General features: G+C 42.5%; 55 pseudogenes; all 55 read left to right on the forward strand.

Moving 5' to 3' along the window:
• The first annotated feature begins 56 nt into the window (after nucleotides 1–56).
• On the forward strand, nucleotides 57–175 carry LOC137897587 (5S ribosomal RNA; annotated as a pseudogene).
• Nucleotides 176–370: 195 nt separating this feature from the next.
• Nucleotides 371–489, forward strand: LOC137897261 (5S ribosomal RNA; annotated as a pseudogene).
• Nucleotides 490–1,445: 956 nt separating this feature from the next.
• Nucleotides 1,446–1,564, forward strand: LOC137897800 (5S ribosomal RNA; annotated as a pseudogene).
• A 195-nt stretch (nucleotides 1,565–1,759) lies between these two features.
• Nucleotides 1,760–1,878, forward strand: LOC137896305 (5S ribosomal RNA; annotated as a pseudogene).
• Nucleotides 1,879–2,073: 195 nt separating this feature from the next.
• Nucleotides 2,074–2,192, forward strand: LOC137897517 (5S ribosomal RNA; annotated as a pseudogene).
• Nucleotides 2,193–2,388: 196 nt separating this feature from the next.
• On the forward strand, nucleotides 2,389–2,507 carry LOC137897518 (5S ribosomal RNA; annotated as a pseudogene).
• Nucleotides 2,508–2,702: 195 nt separating this feature from the next.
• LOC137897363 (5S ribosomal RNA) lies at nucleotides 2,703–2,821 on the forward strand (annotated as a pseudogene).
• A 196-nt stretch (nucleotides 2,822–3,017) lies between these two features.
• On the forward strand, nucleotides 3,018–3,136 carry LOC137897785 (5S ribosomal RNA; annotated as a pseudogene).
• Nucleotides 3,137–3,332: 196 nt separating this feature from the next.
• On the forward strand, nucleotides 3,333–3,451 carry LOC137897519 (5S ribosomal RNA; annotated as a pseudogene).
• Nucleotides 3,452–3,646: 195 nt separating this feature from the next.
• LOC137897364 (5S ribosomal RNA) lies at nucleotides 3,647–3,765 on the forward strand (annotated as a pseudogene).
• Nucleotides 3,766–3,961: 196 nt separating this feature from the next.
• Nucleotides 3,962–4,080, forward strand: LOC137897786 (5S ribosomal RNA; annotated as a pseudogene).
• A 196-nt stretch (nucleotides 4,081–4,276) lies between these two features.
• LOC137896327 (5S ribosomal RNA) lies at nucleotides 4,277–4,395 on the forward strand (annotated as a pseudogene).
• A 195-nt stretch (nucleotides 4,396–4,590) lies between these two features.
• On the forward strand, nucleotides 4,591–4,709 carry LOC137897522 (5S ribosomal RNA; annotated as a pseudogene).
• A 196-nt stretch (nucleotides 4,710–4,905) lies between these two features.
• On the forward strand, nucleotides 4,906–5,024 carry LOC137896945 (5S ribosomal RNA; annotated as a pseudogene).
• A 195-nt stretch (nucleotides 5,025–5,219) lies between these two features.
• Nucleotides 5,220–5,338, forward strand: LOC137897125 (5S ribosomal RNA; annotated as a pseudogene).
• Nucleotides 5,339–5,534: 196 nt separating this feature from the next.
• On the forward strand, nucleotides 5,535–5,653 carry LOC137896671 (5S ribosomal RNA; annotated as a pseudogene).
• A 195-nt stretch (nucleotides 5,654–5,848) lies between these two features.
• Nucleotides 5,849–5,967, forward strand: LOC137896578 (5S ribosomal RNA; annotated as a pseudogene).
• A 196-nt stretch (nucleotides 5,968–6,163) lies between these two features.
• On the forward strand, nucleotides 6,164–6,282 carry LOC137896429 (5S ribosomal RNA; annotated as a pseudogene).
• Nucleotides 6,283–6,478: 196 nt separating this feature from the next.
• LOC137897801 (5S ribosomal RNA) lies at nucleotides 6,479–6,597 on the forward strand (annotated as a pseudogene).
• A 196-nt stretch (nucleotides 6,598–6,793) lies between these two features.
• LOC137897725 (5S ribosomal RNA) lies at nucleotides 6,794–6,912 on the forward strand (annotated as a pseudogene).
• Nucleotides 6,913–9,667: 2,755 nt separating this feature from the next.
• On the forward strand, nucleotides 9,668–9,786 carry LOC137896977 (5S ribosomal RNA; annotated as a pseudogene).
• Nucleotides 9,787–9,982: 196 nt separating this feature from the next.
• LOC137897044 (5S ribosomal RNA) lies at nucleotides 9,983–10,101 on the forward strand (annotated as a pseudogene).
• Nucleotides 10,102–10,296: 195 nt separating this feature from the next.
• On the forward strand, nucleotides 10,297–10,415 carry LOC137897681 (5S ribosomal RNA; annotated as a pseudogene).
• Nucleotides 10,416–10,611: 196 nt separating this feature from the next.
• On the forward strand, nucleotides 10,612–10,730 carry LOC137897139 (5S ribosomal RNA; annotated as a pseudogene).
• Nucleotides 10,731–10,926: 196 nt separating this feature from the next.
• Nucleotides 10,927–11,045, forward strand: LOC137896346 (5S ribosomal RNA; annotated as a pseudogene).
• A 195-nt stretch (nucleotides 11,046–11,240) lies between these two features.
• LOC137897425 (5S ribosomal RNA) lies at nucleotides 11,241–11,359 on the forward strand (annotated as a pseudogene).
• Nucleotides 11,360–11,555: 196 nt separating this feature from the next.
• Nucleotides 11,556–11,674, forward strand: LOC137896771 (5S ribosomal RNA; annotated as a pseudogene).
• Nucleotides 11,675–11,870: 196 nt separating this feature from the next.
• Nucleotides 11,871–11,989, forward strand: LOC137896847 (5S ribosomal RNA; annotated as a pseudogene).
• Nucleotides 11,990–12,186: 197 nt separating this feature from the next.
• On the forward strand, nucleotides 12,187–12,305 carry LOC137897771 (5S ribosomal RNA; annotated as a pseudogene).
• A 195-nt stretch (nucleotides 12,306–12,500) lies between these two features.
• On the forward strand, nucleotides 12,501–12,619 carry LOC137897710 (5S ribosomal RNA; annotated as a pseudogene).
• Nucleotides 12,620–12,815: 196 nt separating this feature from the next.
• Nucleotides 12,816–12,934, forward strand: LOC137897041 (5S ribosomal RNA; annotated as a pseudogene).
• A 195-nt stretch (nucleotides 12,935–13,129) lies between these two features.
• Nucleotides 13,130–13,248, forward strand: LOC137897339 (5S ribosomal RNA; annotated as a pseudogene).
• Nucleotides 13,249–13,444: 196 nt separating this feature from the next.
• LOC137897721 (5S ribosomal RNA) lies at nucleotides 13,445–13,563 on the forward strand (annotated as a pseudogene).
• Nucleotides 13,564–13,758: 195 nt separating this feature from the next.
• LOC137896837 (5S ribosomal RNA) lies at nucleotides 13,759–13,877 on the forward strand (annotated as a pseudogene).
• A 195-nt stretch (nucleotides 13,878–14,072) lies between these two features.
• LOC137896535 (5S ribosomal RNA) lies at nucleotides 14,073–14,191 on the forward strand (annotated as a pseudogene).
• A 195-nt stretch (nucleotides 14,192–14,386) lies between these two features.
• On the forward strand, nucleotides 14,387–14,505 carry LOC137897424 (5S ribosomal RNA; annotated as a pseudogene).
• A 195-nt stretch (nucleotides 14,506–14,700) lies between these two features.
• On the forward strand, nucleotides 14,701–14,819 carry LOC137896783 (5S ribosomal RNA; annotated as a pseudogene).
• A 195-nt stretch (nucleotides 14,820–15,014) lies between these two features.
• LOC137897722 (5S ribosomal RNA) lies at nucleotides 15,015–15,133 on the forward strand (annotated as a pseudogene).
• Nucleotides 15,134–15,328: 195 nt separating this feature from the next.
• On the forward strand, nucleotides 15,329–15,447 carry LOC137897253 (5S ribosomal RNA; annotated as a pseudogene).
• Nucleotides 15,448–15,643: 196 nt separating this feature from the next.
• LOC137896292 (5S ribosomal RNA) lies at nucleotides 15,644–15,762 on the forward strand (annotated as a pseudogene).
• Nucleotides 15,763–15,958: 196 nt separating this feature from the next.
• On the forward strand, nucleotides 15,959–16,077 carry LOC137896959 (5S ribosomal RNA; annotated as a pseudogene).
• A 196-nt stretch (nucleotides 16,078–16,273) lies between these two features.
• On the forward strand, nucleotides 16,274–16,392 carry LOC137897726 (5S ribosomal RNA; annotated as a pseudogene).
• A 196-nt stretch (nucleotides 16,393–16,588) lies between these two features.
• LOC137897111 (5S ribosomal RNA) lies at nucleotides 16,589–16,707 on the forward strand (annotated as a pseudogene).
• A 195-nt stretch (nucleotides 16,708–16,902) lies between these two features.
• LOC137897030 (5S ribosomal RNA) lies at nucleotides 16,903–17,021 on the forward strand (annotated as a pseudogene).
• Nucleotides 17,022–17,216: 195 nt separating this feature from the next.
• Nucleotides 17,217–17,335, forward strand: LOC137897724 (5S ribosomal RNA; annotated as a pseudogene).
• A 195-nt stretch (nucleotides 17,336–17,530) lies between these two features.
• LOC137897254 (5S ribosomal RNA) lies at nucleotides 17,531–17,649 on the forward strand (annotated as a pseudogene).
• A 196-nt stretch (nucleotides 17,650–17,845) lies between these two features.
• On the forward strand, nucleotides 17,846–17,964 carry LOC137896293 (5S ribosomal RNA; annotated as a pseudogene).
• A 196-nt stretch (nucleotides 17,965–18,160) lies between these two features.
• Nucleotides 18,161–18,279, forward strand: LOC137896960 (5S ribosomal RNA; annotated as a pseudogene).
• A 196-nt stretch (nucleotides 18,280–18,475) lies between these two features.
• On the forward strand, nucleotides 18,476–18,594 carry LOC137897727 (5S ribosomal RNA; annotated as a pseudogene).
• A 196-nt stretch (nucleotides 18,595–18,790) lies between these two features.
• LOC137897112 (5S ribosomal RNA) lies at nucleotides 18,791–18,909 on the forward strand (annotated as a pseudogene).
• A 195-nt stretch (nucleotides 18,910–19,104) lies between these two features.
• LOC137897720 (5S ribosomal RNA) lies at nucleotides 19,105–19,223 on the forward strand (annotated as a pseudogene).
• A 196-nt stretch (nucleotides 19,224–19,419) lies between these two features.
• LOC137896426 (5S ribosomal RNA) lies at nucleotides 19,420–19,538 on the forward strand (annotated as a pseudogene).
• A 195-nt stretch (nucleotides 19,539–19,733) lies between these two features.
• LOC137897065 (5S ribosomal RNA) lies at nucleotides 19,734–19,852 on the forward strand (annotated as a pseudogene).
• A 195-nt stretch (nucleotides 19,853–20,047) lies between these two features.
• On the forward strand, nucleotides 20,048–20,166 carry LOC137897829 (5S ribosomal RNA; annotated as a pseudogene).
• A 196-nt stretch (nucleotides 20,167–20,362) lies between these two features.
• LOC137896499 (5S ribosomal RNA) lies at nucleotides 20,363–20,481 on the forward strand (annotated as a pseudogene).
• Nucleotides 20,482–20,562: the final 81 nt, after the last annotated feature.

Consider the following 20,562-nt stretch of genomic DNA (forward strand, 5'->3'; position numbering starts at 1 on the left):
AGTTGTTTAAAATTGTGACAAATCTATATATACTATGTTTTCTATACTGTACTCCAGCTCACGGCCATACCTGCCTGGGAGTGCCCAATCTCGTCAGATCTTGGAAGCCAAGCAGGCACGGGCCTGGTTAGTACATGTGCAGGGGACTCACTTGGAATACCAGGTGCTGTGAGCTTTTAAATTGGTCAGAATTTTGAATTTAAAGAAAAAAATCTTCCTGGGATGAATGCGATCATGGAATTCAGGACTTGACGACTGATTGTAGAAAAATGTGTTTTAGTTGTCTGGTTCAAGAAAGTTGCCTTTGTTGCTGAAGTTGTTTAAAATTGTGACAAATCCATATATACTATGTTTTCTATACTGCACTCCAGCTCACGGCCATACCTGCCTGGGAGTGCCCAATCTCATCAGATCTTGGAGGCCAAGCAGGCACGGGGCTGGTCAGTACATGTGCAGGAGACTCACTTGGAATACCAGGTGCTGTGAGCTTCTAAATTGGTCAGAATTTTGGATTTAAAGAAAAAAAATCTACCTGGGATGAATGCGATCATGGAATTCAGGACTTGACGACTGATTGTAGAAAAATGTGCTTTAGTTGTCTGGTTAAAGAAAGTTGCCTTTGTTGCTGAAGTTGTTTAAAATTGTGACAAATCTATATACAGTGGTACCTCAGCTTACGAATGTCCCTACATCCGAAATTTTCAGGTTACGAAGTTTCTGAATGGGAAAATATTGCCTCTCGTTACGAAGGCGTTTCAGGCTACGAAGTCAAAAATAGCTGCTCGTAGCTGCTCTGCCATTGGCTATCGCCTAAAATCTGCCTGGCAACCCGTTGCGTATGCGTATCCCAGCACGCTATTCGTGTCCCCCTCGTGTCCCCCGGAAAAAGTGTTGACAAGTCGGGCTATTGCTCATTATGATGACGTCTGCCTCGCACATTTCCGGCGGATTGTCAAAAGCCGGCAAAAGCAGACGTCATCGGATCAGTTTTTCAAGAAACGCGAGGCAGAAAACACCGCAAAGGACCAGTAAACAAAGAGGACAAAAAGTAACAGCTAACAGGTAGATTAATATTTTAAAAAAATATCATAATGTAGCGTCCGTCGGACGCTGGAATAAGCACACGACGGGTAACTCTCTGTGTGTGTGGGTGCCGCGAGGAGGAGGAGAACGGGAGAGCTGCGGGAGCTACGCAGCTCTCCCGTTCTCCTCCTCCCCCTCGCGGCACCCACACACACACACCGCCCCTCCTCCCTGGATGCCTTTGCGGACTCTCTGCAGCGTAGGAATAATGAACTTTTGCGGGGCTTGGAACGGATTAGTGCATTTACATTCAAAATGCGTCTCCACTTACGAAGTTTTCACGTTACGAAGCTACTCCCAGAACGGATTAAATTCGTAAGTAGAAGTACCACTGTATACTATGTTTTCAATACTGTACTCCAGCTCACGGCCATACCTGCCTGGGAGTGCCCAATCTCATCAGATCTTGGAAGCCAAGCAGGCAAGGGCCTGGTCAGTACATGTGCAGGAGACTCACTTGGAATACCAGGTGCTGTGGGCTTTTAAATTGGTCAGAATTTTGGATTTAAAGAAAAAAAATCTACCTGGGATGAATGCGATCATGGAATTCAGGACTTGACAACTGATTGTAAAAAAATGTGCTTTAGTTGTCCGGTTAAAGAAAGTTTCTTTGTTGCTGAAGTTGTTTAAAATTGTGACAAATCTATATATACCATGTTTTCTGTACTGTACTCCAGCTCACGGCCATACCTGCCCGGGAGTGCCCAATCTCATCAGATCTTGGAAGCCAAGCAGGCACGGGCCTGGTTAGTACATGTGCAGGGGACTCACTTGGAATACCAGGTGCTGTGAGCTTTTAAATTGGTCAGAATTTTGAATTTAAAGAAAAAAATCTTCCTGGGATGAATGCGATCATGGAATTCAGGACTTGACGACTGATTGTAGAAAAATGTGTTTTAGTTGTCTGGTTCAAGAAAGTTGCCTTTGTTGCTGAAGTTGTTTAAAATTGTGACAAATCTATATATACTATGTTTTCTATGCTGTACTCCAGCTCACGGCCATACCTGCCTGGGAGTGCCCAATCTCGTCAGATCTTGGAAGCCAAGCAGGCACGGGCCTGGTTAGTACATGTGCAGGAGACTCACTTGGAATACCAGGTGCTGTGAGCTTTTAAATTGGTCAGAATTTTGAATTGACAGAATTTTTTTTTACCTGGGATGAATGCGATCATGGAATTCAGGACTTGACGACTGATTGTAGAAAAATGTGCTTTAGTTGTCTGGTTAAAGAAAGTTGCCTTTGTTGCTGAAGTTGTTTAAAATTGTGACAAATCTATATATACTATGTTTTCTATACTGTGCTCCAGCTCACGGCCATACCTGCCTGGGAGTGCCCAATCTCGTCAGATCTTGGAAGCCAAGCAGGCACGGGCCTGGTTAGTACATGTGCAGGAGACTCACTTGGAATACCAGGTGCTGTGAGCTTTTAAATTGGTCAGAATTTTGAATTTAAAGAAACAAATCTTCCTGGGATGAATGCGATCATGGAATTCAGGACTTGACGACTGATTGTATAAAAATGTGTTGTAGTTGTCTGGTTAAAGAAAGTTGCCTTTGTTGCTGAAGTTGTTTAAAATTGTGACAAATCTATATATACTGTGTTTTCTATACCGTACTCCAGCTTGTGGCCGTACCTGCCTGGGAGTGCCCAATCTCACCAGACCTTGGAAGCCAAGCAGGCGTGGGCCTGGTCAGTACATGTGCAGGAGACTCACTTGGAATACCAGGTGCTGTGAGCTTTTAAATTGGTCAGAATTTTGGATTTAAAGAAAAAAAATCTACCTGGGATAAATGCGATCATGGAATTCAGGACTTGACGACTGATTGTAGAAAAATGTGCTTTCGTTGTCTGGTTAAAGAAAGTTGCCTTTGTTGCTGAAGTTGTTTAAAATTGTGACAAATCTATATATACCATGTTTTCTATACTGCACTCCAGCTCACGGCCATACCTGCCTGGGAGTGCCCAATCTCATCAGATCTTGGAAGCCAAGCAGGCAAGGGCCTGGTCAGTACGTGTGCAGGAGACTCACTTGGAATACCAGGTGCTGTGGGCTTTTAAATTGGTCAGAATTTTGGATTTAAAGAAAAAAAATCTACCTGGGATGAATGCGATCATGGAATTCAGGACTTGACGACTGATTGTAGAAAAATGTGCTTTAGTTGTCTGGTTAAAGAAAGCTGCCTTTGTTGCTGAAGTTGTTTAAAATTGTGACAAATCTATATATACTATGTTTTCTATACTGTGCTCCAGCTCACGGCCATACCTGCCTGGGAGTGCCCAATCTCGTCAGATCTTGGAAGCCAAGCAGGCACGGGCCTGGTTAGTACATGTGCAGGAGACTCACTTGGAATACCAGGTGCTGTGAGCTTTTAAATTGGTCAGAATTTTGAATTTAAAGAAAAAAATCTTCCTGGGATGAATGCGATCATGGAATTCAGGACTTGACGACTGATTGTATAAAAATGTGTTGTAGTTGTCTGGTTAAAGAAAGTTGCCTTTGTTGCTGAAGTTGTTTAAAATTGTGACAAATCTATATATACTGTGTTTTCTATACCGTACTCCAGCTTGTGGCCGTACCTGCCTGGGAGTGCCCAATCTCACCAGACCTTGGAAGCCAAGCAGGCGTGGGCCTGGTCAGTACATGTGCAGGAGACTCACTTGGAATACCAGGTGCTGTGAGCTTTTAAATTGGTCAGAATTTTGGATTTAAAGAAAAAAAATCTACCTGGGATAAATGCGATCATGGAATTCAGGACTTGACGACTGATTGTAGAAAAATGTGCTTTCGTTGTCTGGTTAAAGAAAGTTGCCTTTGTTGCTGAAGTTGTTTAAAATTGTGACAAATCTATATATACCATGTTTTCTATACTGCACTCCAGCTCACGGCCATACCTGCCTGGGAGTGCCCAATCTCATCAGATCTTGGAAGCCAAGCAGGCAAGGGCCTGGTCAGTACGTGTGCAGGAGACTCACTTGGAATACCAGGTGCTGTGGGCTTTTAAATTGGTCAGAATTTTGGATTTAAAGAAAAAAAATCTACCTGGGATGAATGCGATCATGGAATTCAGGACTTGACGACTGATTGTAGAAAAATGTGCTTTAGTTGTCTGGTTAAAGAAAGTTGCCTTTGTTGCTGAAGTTGTTTAAAATTGTGACAAATCTATATATACCATGTTTTCTGTACCGTGCTCCAGCTCACGGCCATACCTGCCGGGGAGTGCCCAATCTCATCAGATCTTGGAAGCCAAGCAGGCACGGGCCTGGTTAGTACATGTGCAGGAGACTCACTTGGAATACCAGGTGCTGTGAGCTTTTAAATTGGTCAGAATTTTGAATTTAAAGAAAAAAATCTTCCTGGGATGAATGCGATCATGGAATTCAGGACTTGACGACTGATTGTAGAAAAATGTGTTTTAGTTGTCTGGTTAAAGAAAGTTGCCTTTGTTGCTGAAGTTGTTTAAAATTGTGACAAATCTATATATACTATGTTTTCTATACTGTGCTCCAGCTCACGGCCATACCTGCCTGGGAGTGCCCAATCTCGTCAGATCTTGGAAGCCAAGCAGGCACGGGCCTGGTTAGTACATGTGCAGGAGACTCACTTGGAATACCAGGTGCTGTGAGCTTTTAAATTGGTCAGAATTTTGGATTTAAAGAAAAAAAATCTACCTGGGATGAATGCGATCATGGAATTCAGGACTTGACGACTGATTGTATAAAAATGTGTTGTAGTTGTCTGGTGAAAGAAAGTTGCCTTTGTTGCTGAAGTTGTTTAAAATTGTGACAAATCTATATATACTATGTTTTCTATACTGTACTCCAGCTCGCGGCCATACCTGCCTGGGAGTGCCCAATCTAGTCAGATCTTGGAAGCCAAGCAGGCACGGGCCTGGTTAGTACATGTGCAGGAGACTCACTTGGAATACCAGGTGCTGTGAGCTTTTAAATTGGTCAGAATTTTGAATTTAAAGAAAAAAATCTTCCTGGGATGAATGCGATCATGGAATTCAGGACTTGACGACTGATTGTAGAAAAATGTGTTTTAGTTGTCTGGTTCAAGAAAGTTGCCTTTGTTGCTGAAGTTGTTTAAAATTGTGACAAATCCATATATACTATGTTTTCTATACTGCACTCCAGCTCACGGCCATACCTGCCTGGGAGTGCCCAATCTCATCAGATCTTGGAGGCCAAGCAGGCACGGGCCTGGTCAGTACATGTGCAGGAGACTCACTTGGAATACCAGGTGCAGTGAGCTTTTAAATTGGTCAGAATTTTGGATTTAAAGAAAAAAAATCTACCTGGGATGAATGCGATCATGGAATTCAGGACTTGACGACTGATTGTAGAAAAATGTGCTTTAGTTGTCTGGTTAAAGAAAGTTGCCTTTGTTGCTGAAGTTGTTTAAAATTGTGACAAATCTATATATACTATGTTTTCTATACCGTACTCCAGCTCACGGCCATACCTGCCTGGGAGTGCCCAATCTCGTCAGATCTTGGAAGCCAAGCGGGCACGGGCCTGGTCAGTACATGTGCAGGAGACTCACTTGGAATACCAGGTGCTGTGGGCTTTTAAATTGGTCAGAATTTTGGATTTAAAGAAAAAAATCTTCCTGGGATGAATGCGATCATGGAATTCAGGACTTGACGACTGATTGTATAAAAATGTGTTGTAGTTGTCTGGTTAAAGAAAGTTGCCTTTGTTGCTGAAGTTGTTTAAAATTGTGACAAATCTATATATACTATGTTTTCTATACCGTACTCCAGCTCGTGGCCATACCTGCCTGGGAGTGCCCAATCTCGTCAGATCTTGGAAGCCAAGCAGGCACGGGCCTGGTTAGTACATGTGCAGGAGACTCACTTGGAATACCGGGTGCTGTGAGCTTTTAAATTGGTCAGAATTTTGAATTTAAAGAAAAAAAATCTACCTGGGATGAATCCGATCATGGAATTCAGGACTTGACGACTGATTGTAGAAGAATGTGTTTTCGTTGTCTGGTTCAAGAAAGTTGCCTTTGTTGCTGAAGTTGTTTAAAATTGTGACAAATCTATATATACTATGTTTTCTATACTGCGCTCCAGCTCACGGCCATACCTGCCTGGGAGTGCCCAATCTCGTCAGATCTTGGAAGCCAAGCGGGCACGGGCCTGGTCAGTACATGTGCAGGAGACTCACTTGGAATACCAGGTGCTGTGAGCTTTTAAATTGGTCAGAATTTTGGATTTAAGGAAAAAAAATCTACCCGGGATGAATGCGATCATGGAATTCAGGAATTGACGACTGATTGTAGAAAAATGTGCTTTAGTTGTCTGGTTAAAGAAAGTTGCCTTTGTTGCTGAAGTTGTTTAAAATTGTGACAAATCTATATATACTATGTTTTCTATACTGTACTCCAGCTCACGGCCATACCTGCCTGGGAGTGCCCAATCTCATCAGATCTTGGAAGCCAAGCAGGCAAGGGCCTGGTCAGTACATGTGCAGGAGACTCACTTGGAATACCAGGTGCTGTGGGCTTTTAAATTGGTCAGAATTTTGGATTTAAAGAAAGAAAATCTACCTGGGATGAATGCGATCATGGAATTCAGGACTTGACGACTGATTGTAGAAAAATGTGCTTTAGTTGTCTGGTTAAAGAAAGTTGCCTTTGTTGCTGAAGTTGTTTAAAATTGTGACAAATCTATATATACCATGTTTTCTGTACTGTACTCCAGCTCACGGCCATACCTGCCCGGGAGTGCCCAATCTCATCAGATCTCGGAAGCCAAGCGGGCACGGGCCTGGTTAGTACATGTGCAGGAGACTCACTTGGAATACCAGGTGCTGTGAGCTTTTAAATTGGTCAGAATTTTGAATTGACAGAAAAAAAATCTACCTGGGATGAATGCGATCATGGAATTCAGGACTTGACGACTGATTGTAGAAGAATGTGTTTTCGTTGTTTTCGTTTAGATTGTTAAAACAAACATCCCGAAGACTGGAGAGAAGGTGGCGCTCAACTAAATTGGAGGAGTCTTGTTTAATCTGGAAAAACAGCCTGAAAATGTACAGGAAGACGCTCCGCAAGGCAAGAGGTGCATATTACTCATCTCTAATAGAAGAGAACAAATCTAATCCAAGGTTTCTCTTTGACACCGTAGCTAGGCTGACACAAAGCGCCAGCTCTGTTGACCCTTTTGTCCCGATAGGTCTCAGTAGTGAAGATTTCATGAACTTCTTCAGTACCAAAATCGAATCGATTAGGGACGTCATTCATCAGCGTCTGCCTTCGTGTGGCATTGACCCCCCCCCCCCTGGCAATGGAAGTAGAGATACGGCTGTTACTCTTGATGGTTACTTGGATAGCTTCACCCCCATTAACTTGCAGCAAATGAGTGCAGCTATTGCCTCATCTAAACCGTGCTCTTGTCTCTTAGACCCGGTCCCAACTAAGCTACTTAAAGAAGTCTTCCCCTCAATCAGTATTGCTTTGCTAAATATAATTAATCTATCCCTACTCACAGGCTATGTACCCAAGTCTTTTAAAACAGCAGTCATTAAACCGCTTCTCAAAAAACCAACATTAGATGCTGATGTCTTGGCTAACTATCGGCCAATTTCAAACCTTCCATTCCTGTCAAAGCTTTTAGAGAAAGCAGTTTCCAGTCAGCTGTGTGAATTCTTACAAGACAATCAGTTATTTGAGGTTTTCCAGTCGGGTTTCAGAACTCATCATAGCACAGAGACAGCATTAGTTAAAGTCACCAATGACCTTTTAATAGCGTCTGATAATGGACTTGTCTCCGTGCTTATTTTATTAGATCTCAGCGCAGCCTTTGACACAATAGATCATCAGATTCTGTTACAGAGGCTGGAACAGTCTGTTGGTGTTAGAGGATCTGCATTAAACTGGTTTAGATCATATTTATCTGATAGATTTCAGTTTGTACGTGTTCATGATGAATCTTCTACGTACACTGAAGTTAAATATGGAGTTCCACAGGGTTCAGTGCTTGGACCTATTCTGTTCACGCTGTATATGCTACCCTTAGGTAACATTATTAAGAAACATAGCATAAATTTCCACTGCTATGCGGACGATACTCAATTGTACCTGTCCGTTCAGCCAGACAAAGTCGATCAGTTGGTTAGACTTCAGACGTGCCTTAAGGACATTAACTCCTGGATGACCGAGAACTTCCTGTTATTAAATCTAAATAAAACTGAGGTTCTGGTTCTTGGGCCAAAGCATCTCAGAAATGTCTGTTCTAGTGTTGTAGTTGAACTAGATGGCGTCTCAGTGTCCACCAGCACCACTGCCAAGAATCTGGGTGTAATCTTTGATCAGGACCTGTCATTTCAGTCCCAGATAAAGCATATTTCAAGGACTGCGTTCTTTCACCTTCGGAATATTTCGAAAGTCAGGCACCTACTAACCCGAAAAGATGCAGAAAAAATAGTCCATGCTTTTGTGACTTCCAGACTGGACTACTGCAACTCCTTACTGTCCGGCTGCCCCAAAAAGTCTATTAAACATCTCCAGCTAATCCAGAATGCAGCAGCTCGTGTTTTGACGGGGACCAGACTGAGAGAACACATTTCCCCTGTTCTGGCGTCTCTGCATTGGCTTCCTGTTAGGGAACGGATTGAATATAAAATCCTTCTACTTACTTTTAAAGCCCTCACTGGCCAGGCCCCTCCTTACCTTACAGAGATGATTATCCCGTATTGCCCCACTAGGACCCTGCGGTCCCAAAACGCTGGCCTGCTCGTGGTTCCAAAAATTTCCAAGAGCAGACAGGGGGGCAGAGCATTCAGCTATCAAGCTCCTTTATTGTGGAATCGGCTCCCCGTTTTGGTTCGTGAGACAGACACCATCTCTATGTTCAAGAGTAGATTAAAGACTTTCCTTTTTAACAAAGCTTATAACTAATCAATGCAGTAATCAGTATAATCAATCTGCTGTCATTAGGCAGCATTGGTGGCTTAACATCATGACACACTGAGCTCCTCCCCCTTTATCTGATTATTTATGTTATAGATGTGTGCAATATGTCTCTATTCCCCGTAGTCTTGTTCGCTCTCTCCCGCTGTTTGTCCCTCTCTCTCTTTCAGGTCCTTCTGTCCGTGGTGCTGCAGAACCTGGACCTGTGTCCCTCAACACTGAAGTCCACGTCGCTAGCATTAGCATTTAGTTTTTGTCTGCTCCTGCTCTGTCTCACTATCACTTCCCTATCCATCTCCTTGACTCGTCTCCGACCTGCCATTCTCTCTCTCTCTCTCTTTCTCTCTCTCTCAACCCAGCCGGCCAGACAGATGGCCGTCCACCATGAGCCTAGGTTCTGTCCAAGGTTTCTGCCCGTTAAAGGGAAGTTTTTCCTTGCCTCCGTTGCTCTTGTGGGTCAAGTTGGGTTCTGTGTTTCCCTGCAGGTCTTTCCCTGCTAATCCTGTAAAGTGCCTTGAGATGACTTTATGTTGTGATCTGGCGCTATATAAATAAAACTGAATTGAATTGAATTGAATTGGTTAAAGAAAGTTGCCTTTGTTGCTGAAGTTGTTTAAAATTGTGACAAATCTATATATACTATGTTTTCTATGCCGCGCTCTAGCTCACGGCCATACCTGCCTGGGAGTGCCCAATCTCATCAGATCTTGGAAGCCGAGCAGGCATGGGCCTGGTTAGTACATGTGCAGGAGACTCACTTGGGATACCAGGTGCTGTGAGCTTTTAAATTGGTCAGAATTTTGAATTTAAAGAAAAAAAATCTACCTGGGATGAATGTGATCATGGAATTCAGGACTTGACGACTGATTGTAGAAAAATGTGCTTTCGTTGTCTGGTTAAAGAAAGTTGCCTTTGTTGCTGAAGTTGTTTAAAATTGTGACAAATCTATATATACTATGTTTTCTATACTGTACTCCAGCTCACGGCCATACCTGCCTGGGAGTGCCCAATCTCATCAGATCTTGGAAGCCAAGCGGGCGAGGGCCTGGTCAGTACATGTGCAGCAGACTCACTTGGAATGCCAGGTGCTGTGAGCTTTTAAATTGGTCAGAATTTTGAATTTAAAGAAAAAAATCTTCCTGGGATGAATGCGATCATGGAATTCAGGACTTGACGACTGATTGTAGAAAAATGTGTTTTAGTTGTCTGGTTCAAGAAAGTTGCCTTTGTTGCTGAAGTTGTTTAAAATTGTGACAAATCTATATATACTATGTTTTCTATACTGTGCTCCAGCTCACGGCCATACCTGCCTGGGAGTGCCCAATCTCGTCAGATCTTGGAAGCCAAGCAGGCACGGGCCTGGTTAGTACATGTGCGGGAGACTCACTTGGAATACCAGGTGCTGTGAGCTTTTAAATTGGTCAGAATTTTGAATTGACAGAATTTTTTTTTACCTGGGATGAATGCGATCATGGAATTCAGGACTTGACGACTGATTGTAGAAAAATGTGTTTTAGTTGTCTGGTTCAAGAAAGTTGCCTTTGTTGCTGAAGTTGTTTAAAATTGTGACAAATCTATATATACTATGTTTTCTATACTGTACTCCAGCTCACGGCCATACCTGCCTGGGAGTGCCCGGTCTCGTCAGATCTTGGAAGCCGAGCAGGCATGGGCCTGGTTAGTACATGTGCAGGGGACTCACTCGGAATACCAGGTGCTGTGAGCTATTAAATTGGTCAGAATTTTGAATTGACAGAAAAAAAATCTTCCTGGGATGAATGCGATCATGGAATTCAGGACTTGACGACTGATTGTAGAAAAATGTGTTTTAGTTGTCTGGTTTAAGAAAGTTGCCTTTGTTGCTGAAGTTGTTTAAAATTGTGACAAATCTATATATACTATGTTTTCTATACTGTACTCCAGCTCACGGCCATACCTGCCTGGGAGTGCCCAATCTCGTCAGATCTTGGAAGCCAAGCAGGCACGGGCCTGGTTGGTACATGTGCAGGAGACTCACTTGGAATACCAGGTGCTGTGAGCTTTTAAATTGGTCAGAATTTTGAATTGACAGAAAAAAAATCTACCTGGGATGAATGCGATCATGGAATTCAGGACTTGACGACTGATTGTATAAAAATGTGTTGTAGTTGTCTGGTTAAAGAAAATGCCTTTGTTGCTGAAGTTGTTTAAAATTGTGACAAATCTATATATACTATGTTTTCTATACCGTGCTCCAGCTCGCGGCCATACCTGCCTGGGAGTGCCCAATCTCGCCAGACCTTGGAAGCCAAGCAGGCGCGGGCCTGGTCAGTGCATGTGCAGGAGACTCACTTGGAATACCAGGTGCTGTGAGCTTTTAAATTGGTCAGAATTTTGGATTTAAAGAAAAAAAATCTACCTGGGATGAATGCGATCATGGAATTCAGGACTTGACGACTGATTGTAGAAAAATGTGCCTTAGTTGTCTGGTTAAAGAAAGTTGCTGAAGTTGCTGAAGTTGTTTAAAATTGTGACAAATCTATATATACTATGTTTTCTATACTGTACTCCAGCTCATGGCCATACCTGCCTGGGGGTGCCCAATCTCATCAGATCTTGGAAGCCAAGCAGGCAAGGGCCAGGTCAGTACATGTGCAGGGGACTCACTTGGAATACCAGGTGCTGTGGGCTTTTAAATTGGTCAGAATTTTGGATTTAAAGAAAAAAAATCTACCTGGGATGAATGCGATTATGGAATTCAGGACTTGACGACTGATTGTAGAAAAATGTGTTTTAGTTGTCTGGTTAAAGAAAGTTGCCTTTGTTGCTGAAGTTGTTTAAAATTGTGACAAATCTATATATACTATGTTTTCTATACTGTGCTCCAGCTCACGGCCATACCTGCCTGGGAGTGCCCAATCTCGTCAGATCTTGGAAGCCAAGCAGGCACGGGCCTGGTTAGCACATGTGCAGGAGACTCACTTGGAATACCAGGTGCTGTGAGCTTTTAAATTGGTCAGAATTTTGAATTGACAGAAAAAAAAATCTACCTGGGATGAATGCGATCATGGAATTCAGGACTTGACGACTGATTGTAGAAAAATGTGTTTTCGTTGTCTGGTTAAAGAAAGTTGCCTTTGTTGCTGAAGTTGTTTAAAATTGTGACAAATCTATATATACTATGTTTTCTATGCCGTACTCCAGCTCATGGCCATACCTGCCTGGGAGTGCCCAATCTCGTCAGATCTTGGAAGCCAAGCAGGCACGGGCCTGGTTAGTACATGTGCAGGAGACTCACTTGGAATACCAGGTGCTGTGAGCTTTTAAATTGGTCAGAATTTTGAATTTAAAGAAAAAAATCTACCTGGGATGAATGTGATCATGGAATTCAGGACTTGACGACTGATTGTAGAAAAATGTGTTTTCGTTGTCTGGTTAAAGAAAGTTGCCTTTGTTGCTGAAGTTGTTTAAAATTGTGACAAATCTATATATACTATGTTTTCTATACCGTACTCCAGCTCACGGCCATACCTGCCTGGGAGTGCCCAATCTCGTCAGATCTTGGAAGCCAAGCGGGCACGGGCCTGGTTAGTACATGTGCAGGAGACTCACTTGGAATACCAGGTGCTGTGAGCTTTTAAATTGGTCAGAATTTTGAATTTAAAGAAAAAAATCTTCCTGGGATGAATGCGATCATGGAATTCAGGACTTGACGACTGATTGTAGAAAAATGTGTTTTAGTTGTCTGGTTCAAGAAAGTTGCCTTTGTTGCTGAAGTTGTTTAAAATTGTGACAAATCAAATCAAATCTATGTTTTCTATACTGTACTCTAGCTCACGGCCGTACCTGCCTGGGAGTGCCCAATCTCGTCAGATCTTGGAAGCCAGGCAGGCATGGGCCTGGTTAGTACATGTGCAGGGGACTCACTTGGAATACCAGGTGCTGTGAGCTTTTAAATTGGTCAGAATTTTGAATTGACAGAAAAAAAATCTACCTGGGATGAATGCGATCATGGAATTCAGGACTTGATGACTGATTGTAGAAAAATGTGTTTTAGTTGTCTGGTTAAAGAAAGTTGCATTTGTTGCTGAAGTTGTTGAAAATTGGACAAATCTATAAATACCATGTTTTCTATACAGTCGTTCAGCTCATGGCCATACCTGCCTGGGAGTGCCCGATCTCATCAGATCTTGGAAGCCGAGCAGGCATGGGCCTGGTTAGGACGTGTGCAGGAGACTCGCTTGGAATACCAGGTGCTGTGAGCTTTTAAATTGGTCAGAATTTTCAATTTAAAGAAAAAAAATCTACCTGGGATGAATGCGATCATGGAATTCAGGACTTGACGACTGATTGTAGAAAAATGTGTTTTAGTTGTCTGGTTCAAGAAAGTTGCCTTTGTTGCTGAAGTTGTTTAAAATTGTGACAAATCTATATATACTATGTTTTCTATGCTGTACTCCAGCTCACGGCCATACCTGCCTGGGAGTGCCCAGTCTCGTCAGATCTTGGAAGCCAAGCAGGCATGGGCCTGGTTAGTACATGTGCAGGAGACTCACTTGGAATACCAGGTGCTGTGAGCCTTTAAATTGGTTGGAATTTTGAATTTAAAGAAAAAAATCTTTCCGGGATGAATGCGATCATGGAATTCAGGACTTGACGACTGATTGTAGAAAAATGTGTTTTAGTTGTCTGGTTAAAGAAAGTTGCCTTTGTTGCTGAAGTTGTTTAAAATTGTGACAAATCTATATATACTATGTTTTCTATACTGTACTCCAGCTCACGGCCATACCTGCCTGGGAGTGCCCGATCTCGTCAGATCTTGGAAGCCAAGCAGGCATGGGCCTGGTTAGTACATGTGCAGGAGACTCGCTTGGATTACCAGGTGCTGTGAGCTTTTCAATTGGTCAGAATTTTGAATTGACAGAAAAAAAATCTACCTGGGATGAATGCGATCATGGAATTCAGGACTTGACGACTGATTGTAGAAAAATGTGTTTTAGTTGTCTGGTTAAAGAAAGTTGCATTTGTAGCTGAAGTTGTTGAAAATTGGACAAATCTATAAATACCATGTTTTCTATATAGGCATTCAGCTCACGGCCACACCTGCCTGGGAGTGCCCAATCTCATCGGATCTTGGAAGCCAAGCAGGCATGGGCCTGGTTAGTACGTGTGCAGGAGACTCACTTGGAATGCCAGGTGCTGTGAGCTTTTAAATTGGTCAGAATTTTGAATTGACAGAAAAAAAATCTACCTGGGATGAATGCGATCATGGAATTCAGGACTTGATGACTGATTGTAGAAAAATGTGTTTTAGTTGTCTGGTTAAAGAAAGTTGCATTTGTTGCTGAAGTTGTTGAAAATTGGACAAATCTATAAATACCATGTTTTCTATACAGTCGTTCAGCTCATGGCCATACCTGCCTGGGAGTGCCCAATCTCATCAGATCTTGGAAGCCGAGCAGGCATGGGCCTGGTTGGGACGTGTGCAGGAGACTCGCTTGGAATACCAGGTGCTGTGAGCTTTTAAATTGGTCAGAATTTTCAATTTAAAGAAAAAAAATCTACCTGGGATGAATGCGATCATGGAATTCAGGACTTGACGACTGATTGTAGAAAAATGTGTTTTAGTTGTCTGGTTAAAGAAAGTTGCATTTGTAGCTGAAGTTGTTGAAAATTGGACAAATCTATCAATACCATGTTTTCTATGTAGGCATTCGGCTCACGGCCACACCTGCCTGGGAGTGCCCAATCTCATCAGATCTTGGAAGCCAAGCAGGCATGGGCCTGGTTAGTACATGCGCGGGAGACTCACTTGGAATACTGGGTGCTGTGAGCTTTTAAATTGGCCAGAATTTTGGATTTAAAGAAAAAAATCTACCTGGGATGAATGCGATCATGGAATTGAGGACTTGACGACTGATTGTAGAAAAATGTGTTTTAGTTGTCTGGTTAAAGAAAGTTGCCTTTGTTGCTGAAGTTGTTTAAAATTGTGACAAATCTATATATACTATGTTTTCTATACTGGACTCCAGCTCACGGCCATACCTGCCTGGGAGTGCCCAGTCTCGTCAGATCTTGGAAGCCAAGCAGGCATGGGCCTGGTTAGTACATGTGCAGGAGACTCACTTGGAATACCAGGTGCTGTGAGCCTTTAAATTGGTTGGAATTTTGAATTTAAAGAAAAAAATCTTTCCGGGATGAATGCGATCATGGAATTCAGGACTTGACGACTGATTGTAGAAAAATGTGGTTTAGTTGTCTGGTTAAAGAAAGTTGCCTTTGTTGCTGAAGTTGTTTAAAATTGTGACAAATCTATATATACTATGTTTTCTATACTGTACTCCAGCTCACGGCCATACCTGCCTGGGAGTGCCCAATCTCGTCAGATCTTGGAAGCCAGGCAGGCATGGGCCTGGTTAGTACATGTGCGGGAGACTCGCTTGGATTACCAGGTGCTGTGAGCTTTTCAATTGGTCAGAATTTTGAATTGACAGAAAAAAAATCTACCTGGGATGAATGCGATCATGGAATTCAGGACTTGACGACTGATTGTAGAAAAATGTGTTTTAGTTGTCTGGTTAAAGAAAGTTGCCTTTGTTGCTGAAGTTGTTTAAAATTGTGACAAATCTATATATACTATGTTTTCTATGCCATGCTCTAGCTCACGGCCATACCTGCCTGGGAGTGCCCAATCTCATCAGATCTTGGAAGCCAAGCAGGCATGGGCCTGGTTAGTACATGTGCAGGAGACTCACTTGGGATTCCAGGTGCTGTGAGCTTTTAAATTGGTCAGAATTTTGAATTCAAAGAAAAAAAATCTACCTGGGATGAATGTGATCATGGAATTCAGGACTTGACGACTGATTGCAGAAAAATGTGTTTTAGTTGTCTGGTTCAAGAAAGTTGCCTTTGTTGCTGAAGTTGTTTAAAATTGTAACAAATCTATATATACTATGTTTTCTATACTGTACTCCAGCTCACGGCCATACCTGCCTGGGAGTGCCCAATCTCATCAGATCTTGGAAGCCAAGCAGGCAAGGGCCTGGCCAGTACATGTGCAGGAGACTCACTTGGGATACCAGGTGCTGTGGGCTTTTAAATTGGTCAGAATTTTGGATTTAAAGAAAAAAAATCTACCTGGGATGAATGCGATCATGGAATTCAGGACTTGACGACTGATTGTAGAAAAATGTGCTTTAGTTGTCTGGTTAAAGAAAGTTGCCTTTGTTGCTGAAGTTGTTTAAAATTGTGACAAATCTATATATACCATGTTTTCTGTACTGTACTCCAGCTCACGGCCATACCTGCCCGGGAGTGCCCAATCTCATCAGATCTCGGAAGCCAAGCGGGCACGGGCCTGGTTAGTACATGTGCAGGAGACTCACTTGGAATACCAGGTGCTGTGAGCTTTTAAATTGGTCAGAATTTTGGATTTAAAGAAAAGAAATCTACCTGGGATGAATGCGATCATGGAATTCAGGACTTGACGACTGATTGTAGAAAAATGTGCTTTAGTTGTCTGGTTAAAGAAAGTTGCCTTTGTTGCTGAAGTTGTTTAAAATTGTGACAAATCTATATATACTATGTTTTCTATACCGTACTCCAGCTCACGGCCATACCTGCCTGGGAGTGCCCAATCTCGTCAGATCTTGGAAGGCAAGCGGGCACGGGCCTGGTCAGTACATGTGCGGGAGACTCACTTGGAATACCAGGTGCTGTGGGCTTTTAAATTGGTCAGAATTTTGGATTTAAAGAAAAAAATCTTCCTGGGATGAATGCGATCATGGAATTCAGGACTTGACGACTGATTGTATAAAAATGTGTTGTAGTTGTCTGGTTAAAGAAAGTTGCCTTTGTTGCTGAAGTTGTTTAAAATTGTGACAAATCTATATATACTATGTTTTCTATACCGTACTCCAGCTCGTGGCCATACCTGCCTGGGAGTGCCCAATCTCGTCAGATCTTGGAAGCCAAGCAGGCATGGGCCTGGTTAGTACATGCGCGGGAGACTCACTTGGAATACTGGGTGCTGTGAGCTTTTAAATTGGCCAGAATTTTGGATTTAAAGAAAAAAATCTACCTGGGATGAATGCGATCATGGAATTGAGGACTTGACGACTGATTGTAGAAAAATGTGTTTTAGTTGTCTGGTTAAAGAAAGTTGCCTTTGTTGCTGAAGTTGTTTAAAATTGTGACAAATCTATATATACTATGTTTTCTATACTGGACTCCAGCTCACGGCCATACCTGCCTGGGAGTGCCCAGTCTCGTCAGATCTTGGAAGCCAAGCAGGCATGGGCCTGGTTAGTACATGTGCAGGAGACTCACTTGGAATACCAGGTGCTGTGAGCCTTTAAATTGGTTGGAATTTTGAATTTAAAGAAAAAAATCTTTCCGGGATGAATGCGATCATGGAATTCAGGACTTGACGACTGATTGTAGAAAAATGTGGTTTAGTTGTCTGGTTAAAGAAAGTTGCCTTTGTTGCTGAAGTTGTTTAAAATTGTGACAAATCTATATATACTATGTTTTCTATACTGTACTCCAGCTCACGGCCATACCTGCCTGGGAGTGCCCAATCTCGTCAGATCTTGGAAGCCAGGCAGGCATGGGCCTGGTTAGTACATGTGCGGGAGACTCGCTTGGATTACCAGGTGCTGTGAGCTTTTCAATTGGTCAGAATTTTGAATTGACAGAAAAAAAATCTACCTGGGATGAATGCGATCATGGAATTCAGGACTTGACGACTGATTGTAGAAAAATGTGTTTTAGTTGTCTGGTTAAAGAAAGTTGCCTTTGTTGCTGAAGTTGTTTAAAATTGTGACAAATCTATATATACTATGTTTTCTATGCCATGCTCTAGCTCACGGCCATACCTGCCTGGGAGTGCCCAATCTCATCAGATCTTGGAAGCCAAGCAGGCATGGGCCTGGTTAGTACATGTGCAGGAGACTCACTTGGGATTCCAGGTGCTGTGAGCTTTTAAATTGGTCAGAATTTTGAATTCAAAGAAAAAAAATCTACCTGGGATGAATGTGATCATGGAATTCAGGACTTGACGACTGATTGCAGAAAAATGTGTTTTAGTTGTCTGGTTCAAGAAAGTTGCCTTTGTTGCTGAAGTTGTTTAAAATTGTAACAAATCTATATATACTATGTTTTCTATACTGTACTCCAGCTCACGGCCATACCTGCCTGGGAGTGCCCAATCTCATCAGATCTTGGAAGCCAAGCAGGCAAGGGCCTGGCCAGTACATGTGCAGGAGACTCACTTGGGATACCAGGTGCTGTGGGCTTTTAAATTGGTCAGAATTTTGGATTTAAAGAAAAAAAATCTACCTGGGATGAATGCGATCATGGAATTCAGGACTTGACGACTGATTGTAGAAAAATGTGCTTTAGTTGTCTGGTTAAAGAAAGTTGCCTTTGTTGCTGAAGTTGTTTAAAATTGTGACAAATCTATATATACCATGTTTTCTGTACTGTACTCCAGCTCACGGCCATACCTGCCCGGGAGTGCCCAATCTCATCAGATCTCGGAAGCCAAGCGGGCACGGGCCTGGTTAGTACATGTGCAGGAGACTCACTTGGAATACCAGGTGCTGTGAGCTTTTAAATTGGTCAGAATTTTGGATTTAAAGAAAAGAAATCTACCTGGGATGAATGCGATCATGGAATTCAGGACTTGACGACTGATTGTAGAAAAATGTGCTTTAGTTGTCTGGTTAAAGAAAGTTGCCTTTGTTGCTGAAGTTGTTTAAAATTGTGACAAATCTATATATACTATGTTTTCTATACCGTACTCCAGCTCACGGCCATACCTGCCTGGGAGTGCCCAATCTCGTCAGATCTTGGAAGGCAAGCGGGCACGGGCCTGGTCAGTACATGTGCGGGAGACTCACTTGGAATACCAGGTGCTGTGGGCTTTTAAATTGGTCAGAATTTTGGATTTAAAGAAAAAAATCTTCCTGGGATGAATGCGATCATGGAATTCAGGACTTGACGACTGATTGTATAAAAATGTGTTGTAGTTGTCTGGTTAAAGAAAGTTGCCTTTGTTGCTGAAGTTGTTTAAAATTGTGACAAATCTATATATACTATGTTTTCTATACCGTACTCCAGCTCGTGGCCATACCTGCCTGGGAGTGCCCAATCTCGTCAGATCTTGGAAGCCAAGCAGGCACGGGCCTGGTTAGTACATGTGCAGGAGACTCACTTGGAATACCGGGTGCTGCGAGCTTTTAAATTGGTCAGAATTTTGAATTGACAGAAAAAAAATCTACCTGGGATGAATGCGATCATGGAATTCAGGACTTGACGACTGATTGTAGAAGAATGTGTTTTCGTTGTCTGGTTAAAGAAAGTTGCCTTTGTTGCTGAAGTTGTTTAAAATTGTGACAAATCTATATATACCATGTTTTCTATACTGTACTCCAGCTCATGGCCATACCTGCCTGGGAGTGCCCAATCTCATCAGATCTTGGAAGCCAAGCAGGCAAGGGCCTGGTCAGTACATGTGCAGGAGACTCACTTGGAATACCAGGTGCTGTGGGCTTTTAAATTGGTCAGAATTTTGGATTTAAAGAAAAAAAATCTACCTGGGATGAATGCGATCATGGAATTCAGGACTTGACAACTGATTGTAAAAAAATGTGCTTTAGTTGTCTGGTTAAAGAAAGTTTCTTTGTTGCTGAAGTTGTTTAAAATTGTGACAAATCTATATATACCATGTTTTCTGTACTGTACTCCAGCTCACGGCCATACCTGCCCGGGAGTGCCCAGTCTCATCAGATCTTGGAAGCCAAGCAGGCACGGGCCTGGTTGGTACATGTGCAGGAGACTCACTTGGAATACCAGGTGCTGTGAGCTTTTAAATTGGTCAGAATTTTGAATTTAAAGAAAAAAATCTTCCTGGGATGAATGCGATCATGGAATTCAGGACTTGACGACTGATTGTAGAAATATGTGTTTTAGTTGTCTGGTTCAAGAAAGTTGCCTTTGTTGCTGAAGTTGTTTAAAATTGTGACAAATCTATATATACTATGTTTTCTATACTGTACTCCAGCTCACGGCCATACCTGCCTGGGAGTGCCCAATCTCGTCGGATCTTGGAAGCCAAGCAGGCACGGGCCTGGTTAGTACATGTGCAGGAGACTCACTTGGAATACCAGGTGCTGTGAGCTTTTAAATTGGTCAGAATTTTGAATTGACAGAATTTTTTTTTACCTGGGATGAATGCGATCATGGAATTCAGGACTTGACGACTGATTGTAGAAAAATGTGCTTTAGTTGTCTGGTTAAAGAAAGTTGCCTTTGTTGCTGAAGTTGTTTAAAATTGTGACAAATCTATATATACTATGTTTTCTATACTGTACTCCAGCTCACGGCCATACCTGCCTGGGAGTGCCCAATCTAGTCAGATCTTGGAAGCCAAGCAGGCACGGGCCTGGTTAGTACATGTGCAGGAGACTCTCTTGGAATACCAGGTGCTGTGAGCTTTTAAATTGGTCAGAATTTTGAATTTAAAGAAAAAAATCTTCCTGGGATGAATGCGATCATGGAATTCAGGACTTGACGAC

The sequence above is a fragment of the Brachionichthys hirsutus genome, chromosome 7, assembly GCF_040956055.1.
Source record: "Brachionichthys hirsutus isolate HB-005 chromosome 7, CSIRO-AGI_Bhir_v1, whole genome shotgun sequence".
In the NCBI taxonomy this organism is placed as follows: domain Eukaryota; kingdom Metazoa; phylum Chordata; class Actinopteri; order Lophiiformes; family Brachionichthyidae; genus Brachionichthys; species Brachionichthys hirsutus.